A 6,583-nucleotide genomic window follows, 5' to 3' on the forward strand; every position below is an offset into this window, starting at 1 on the left:
AGTGTGGTGCCCACACCAGAGTTGGCAGTAAGCTGCAAACACCAGTGTTGGCAGTGTGGTGCCCACACCAGAGTTGGCAGGATGGTACCCACATCAGTGTCAGCAGTGTGGTGGACACACCAGTGTTGGCAGGGTGATGCCCACACTAGTATTGGCAGGGTGGTGCCCACACCACTGTTGGCAGGATGGAGCCCACACCACTATTGGCAGGGCGGTGCCCACACCACTGTTGGCAGGGTGGTACCCACACCACTATTGGCAGGGTGGTGCCCACACCACTGTTGGCAGGGTGGTGCCCACACCAGTACTCACCTAATTGTGGTTGCTGGGGTCGAGACTCAGTTCCTGGCCCCGCCTCTTCACTGATCGCTACTAGATCCTCTCTCTCTCTCTCTCTCTCTCTCTCTCTCTCTCTCTCTCTCTCTCTCTCTCTCTCTCTCTCTCTCTCTCTCTCTCTCTCTCTCTCTCTGCTCCCTGAGCTTTGTCATACCTCGTCTTAAAGCTATTAGACGTGGATACACACTTGAAAAGACTTTATGTAGTACTTGGTAAGCTTGAAGAAGCCAATTTAAAGATCAAACTGTCTAAATGTCAATTTTTCAGATCAGAAATTAAGTTTCTTGGTCACGTAGTCACTCCTAGAGGGGTTACGACTGACCAAAGTAAAGTAACTGCAGTACTAAATTTTCCAACACCCAACACTGCTGATGCCGTAAGATCCTTTGTGGGCTTAGCAGGTTTTTATAGATCTTTCATTGCCAATTTTTCTTCCATAGCTGCTCCTCTAACTGAGTTGCTTAAGAAAGATGCTCCTTTTGTTTGGACCTTCCGTCAAGAAAGAGCATTCCAAACTCTAAAAGAAAAGCTAACATCTGCTCCAATTTTGAAATTTCCAGATTTTTCTAAGCCCTTCTATCTGACAACTGATGCTAGTTCAATTGGCATAGGTGCCGTACTAGCTCAGAAGACCGATGGCAAGTACAACGCAGTTGCATTTGCTAGCCGAGTCCTTACGAAGGCTGAACGTAATTATACAGTAACTGAGCAAGAAGCTTTAGCAATAGTATGGTCTTTAAAGCACTTTCGAGACATTATTTATCAGTAATCTGTTCATGTCTTGACAGACCATGGTCCACTGATACCCTTATTCCAGAACAAACAACCTACTGGAAGGTTAGCCAGATGGACCTTGACTATCCAAGAGTTCAATCCCACCGCTGCCACCATTTATCATGTGGGAGTTCGATACGTGGATAGGGTAAAGTAATACTCACGTAGGCTGGTAGTACGTATAATTACAGATAATGTGGGGAGCGCCCGACAGCCGTAACCTTGTCTCCTTGGTCACACTCGTAACACTGACTGGCCGCCCACAGTACCCATATGTGAGGGGGTCTTTGAATACTGCTGTGGTCAGCACAATATGATACAGACAGTGACTCAGGCAGAGACGGTTGGTAGTGAGTCAACTACTGGTACACTGGTTACTGGTAACTGGTTACTACTACTGAGACTATGTATGGTTCCTGCCTCCACTACATCACTTGCTAGACTATTCCACTTCCTGACAACTCTATGACTGAATACTTCCTAACATTCCTGTGACTCGTCTGAGTCTTCAGCTTCCAATCGTGACCTCTTGTTTCTGTGTCCCATCTCTGGAACATCCTGTCTGTCCACCTTATCTATTCCACGCAGTATTTTGTATGTCGTTATCATGTCTCCCCAGTGTTGGCAGGGTGGTGCCACACCAGTGTTGGCAGGGTGGTGTCCACACCAGTGTTGGCAGGGTGGTGCCCACACCAGTGTTGGCAGGGTGGTGCGGTGCTCACTCCAGTGTTGGCCCAGGTCAGTCTAGTTAATTAAATCTCACTCTCTCTTACCCCGTCAACAGACTGCCTAGTGTGTCTCCCTCCACACCTCACTTCCCTCCACACCTCACTTCCCTCCACACCTCACTTCCCTCCACACCTCACCTCCCTCCACACCTCACTTCCCTCCACACCTCACTTCCCTCCACACCTCACTTCCCTCCACACCCCACTTCCCTTCACACCTCACTTCCCTCCACACCTCACTTCTCTCCACACCTCACTTCCCTCCACACCTCACTTCCCTCCACACCTCACTTCCCTCAACAACTCACTTCCCTCCACACCTCACTTCCCTCCACACCTCACTTCCCTCCACACTCCACTTCCCTCCACACCCCACTTCCCTCCACACCTCACTTTCCTCCACACCCCCACACTCCACTTTCTTCCACACCTTTATACTCCATTTCCCTCCGCACTCCACTTCCCTCCACATTCCCACACTTCACTTTTCTCCACGCCCCCCACACTCCACCTCCCCTCCACACCCCCACATTCCTCTTCCCTCCATACCCCACTTCCCTCCACACCCTCACACTTATCTTCCCTCCACTCCCCCACATTCCACTTCCCTCCACATCCCCACCCTCTACTTCCCTCCAGACCCCCACACTCCTCTTCCCTCCACCCCCCCACACACCTCTTCCCTCCACTCCCCCGCATTCCTCTTCCCTCCACACCCCACTTCCCTCCACACCCCCACATTCTACTTCCCTCCACACCCCACTTCCTTCCACTCCTCATTTCCCTTCACACCCCCACACCTCTTCCCTCCACACCAAACTTCTCTTCACACCCCCACACCCCTCTTCCCTCCACACCAAACTTCTCTTCACACCCCCACACCCCTCTTCCCTCCACATCCCACTTCCCTCCACACCCCCACACTCCTTTCTTCTACACCCTCACACTCCACTTCCCTCACCCAAAACACTCCACTTCCCTCTATACCTCCCACACTCCACTTCCCTCCACACCCCTACACTCCACCTCCCTCCACACCCCTACACTCCACTTCTCTCTCCCCCACACTCCACTTCCCTCTATACTCAAAACTCCTGGACAAGGGAATTAATGTACAGTTGCTATGGATCCCATCACACATTGGATTACTCCTTCATGATAAAGTTGATATGTTAGCCAAGGAGAGTACCCAGAAGGAGAATGTAGAACATAACTTTGGTATATCTGTGTCTAGCATAAGGAATAATATTAGGAGAGAAGTAAATACTGAAAATGATTGTTATAGGAATGCAGTTAGAAGCCTGAGTAGATCTATAACCCACTACGATAACATGAATGTAGATAAGTATGTTTATGGAGCAATGGGATGAACATGGGGAATATATAATAGCTAAATTCAAATCCAAATACCTACAAAAACCTCTCACAGTGATAAACATCTACAGAGTTCCACAATCAAACATTAGCCAATTTAGTCAAAACCTAGGAAGTATGATAACTGATGCACGCATGAACAAAGATCACTTACTACTCTCAGGTGACTTCAATATAAATCTCCTGCAAGACCAGGACCCACACGTTACTGAATTCACAAACACAATGAGTAACTGCATGTTGCTACCAACAGTAACAAAACCTACAAGAGTTACGGAGACTAGTGTTTCCCTACTTGACCACATCTGGACCAACACCATATCCCCTTTAAAATCAGGCATAATTACAGATAATACCACAGACCACTACCCTACTTTCCTCATAACAACTCTTGGTAAAATACCCCAAGACACTACTAAAGTCACCTTCAGACTTCACAATGAGGCAGCCATTAATAACTTCACAACAGCAGTAACAAACATTGACTGGCACACTGAGCTAGAAATCTATACAGATATTGACGAATGTTTTAATAATTTTCTAAAAAAGACCCAATACCTCTATAACAAGCACTGCCCTAAAAAAACTAAACAGATGACAGCTAAGAGACTGAACAGTCCCTGGCTAACACTCAGCATTCTCAAATCCATAAATACAAAACACCGATATGAAAAACAGTACAGAATGGGTCACATAACCAGAGACCAAACAAAACGTTACTCGTCAATCCTAACCAGCCTGATAAGAAGGGCAAAAAAACTGTATTATGAGAACAGATTATCCAACTTACGAGGTGATATAAAAAAGACCTGGAAGACCCTATCAGAAATTCTGGGAACAAAAAAGATATCACGAAATAGCGAAATAAAATTAGCAAAATCAGATGAACCCCAACTCCCACCAACAGAAACAGCAAACGGACTCAATGATTTCTTCTCCACTATAGGCCAAAACCTTGCCAATAATATCCCAAGCTCAGATACCCCACCAAATGACTACCTCACTGGCAACTACCCGAACACACTGTTCCTAGCTCCGACTAACTCATACGAAGTCTCCCTTATTATCAACGCACTGAAAAACAAGGCAGGAGTTTTAAATACCTTACCACCCTTTATATACAAAAAAGTGTCACAAGTACTTTCACCAATCATTGCAACACTCTTTAACAAATCCATTGAATCCTCCACCTTCCCTACAGCTCTCAAAATAGCAAGGGTCACCCCGATCCATAAAGGAGGAGACCAAACAGAGTTGAATAACTATAGGCCAATATCCAATTTACACCCTCTCTCAAAAATCTTCGAAAAATTAATTCATAAACGAATCTACTCCTACCTCATCTCCCAAAACATTCTCAACCCCTGCCAATTTGGATTCAGGCCTAATAAAAATACTAATGATGCTATTATACACATGCTAGAACATATATACACTGCAATAGAGAAAAAAAAGTCCCACTGGGGATCTTCATTGACTTACGTAAAGCTTTTGATACAGTTGACCATGACTTGCTCCACGTAAAATTGTCACACTATGGTATTAGAGGGCACTCCCTCAACTACCTCAAGTCATACCTCAGCAACAGAAGCCAATATGTGTATGCAAATGGGGCAAGCTCTTCCGCTCAACCAATTACGGTTGGTGTCCCACAGGGAAGTGTCCTTGGCCCTCTTCTCTTTCTCCTATACATAAATGACCTACCAAATGCTTCGCAATTACTCAAACCCACACTTTTTGCAGATGACACTACATACGTCTTCTCTCACTCGAGCCCAGTCACGCTAGCCAATACTGTAAACACCGAATTACAGAAAATATCTACCTGGATGAGGACTAACAAACTTACACTAAACATTGACAAAACCTACTTCATTCAGTTTGGTAACAGAGCTACAGATGTACCTCTTAACATAACGATAAATGGATCACCTATCACAAAGCTAACAGATGGAAAATTCTTAGGAATCCACCTTGATAATAGACTCAAATTTCATACACATATACAACAAATTTCTAAGAAAATTTCCAAGACTGTAGGCATACTATCGAAGATACGGTACTATGTTCCACAGTCAGCCCTCCTGGCCCTTTATCACTCTCTTATTTACCCCTATCTCACCTATGGAATTTGTGCATGGGGCTCAACAACAATTAACCATCTCAGACCACTAATTACCCAACAAAAGGCTGCAGTTAGAATGATAACAAATTCTCACTACAGGCAACACACTCCACCAATATTCAAAACACTCAACCTACTCACCATACAAAACATCCATACTTATTACTGCACCTTCTACATACATAGAACACTTAACTCTGACATAAACCTTCCCCTCAAACATCTCCTTGCCAACCTCAACAGAACACATGACCATAACACAAGGCACAGATCACTCTTTGATGTTCCTCGTGTCCATCTCACGCTATGCAAAAACTCAATGCACATAAAAGGCCCTAAAATCTGGAATTCATTACCTGTAAATATAAAAGAAACACTACCTGTTTATAAATTCAAGTCTCTTCTCAAAGATCACTTACTCATTCAAAACCAAATAAATACTGAATAACTGAACCTTATAAATTGTATATCCTATATGTTACTCACAATTATATCACACAAATGTTAAACCTAGGACCCAATCTAACTTTGTTATTTTTTTAAATACACTACCTAACAGAATACTCCATTCGACTGAATGTACAGCAATGCATGCAACCATATGACCTGTCTTTGTAATACTCATTTGTGCTTTATAGTTATCTGTTTACAATAATGTTTTATCACTGATTTCATCATTGCTTAGTTAATCTTAAGTTAATTTTAAGCCAGCCCGTAATGCTATGCATATAAGTGGCTTTGGCATGCTGCTCTTACCTGTATTTTTTGTACCTCTGTATGTCTGCTTAAATTACTAAATAAATAAATAAATAAATAAATAAATAAATAAATGTGAACAGACTGACTGATGTTGTAGTGGCCAGGCTTAGGCTTGGTTACAAGTACTTCTGGCAGTTTGGGAGACACACAGGTAATGATCAAATTAAATGCAAATTATATGGTCAGACATATGGTCATTGTCTTGAACACTATGTACTTAATTGTCCACTTATTGAGGAATACAGAGACAGACAGTATAATAACCTATGTGACATGTCAAGATATCTTATTAATGAAAATAAGATACCAGATATACTAAGCAAATTTCCTAAATTTGCTTGTAACAGATAAGTGAACTGTAGATATGTAGATATAAATCCATATGTATTCCTGTTAACTCTTTTGGGGCCTAGTTCCTAGGCCTTTTGTGTATCCATATGCTCTCTCGCTACCGTCCACAGGATGAATATGGGGTGCACAATAAACT

The sequence above is a fragment of the Cherax quadricarinatus genome, chromosome 17 (genome assembly GCF_038502225.1).
Source record: "Cherax quadricarinatus isolate ZL_2023a chromosome 17, ASM3850222v1, whole genome shotgun sequence".
Lineage (NCBI taxonomy): Eukaryota > Metazoa > Arthropoda > Malacostraca > Decapoda > Parastacidae > Cherax > Cherax quadricarinatus.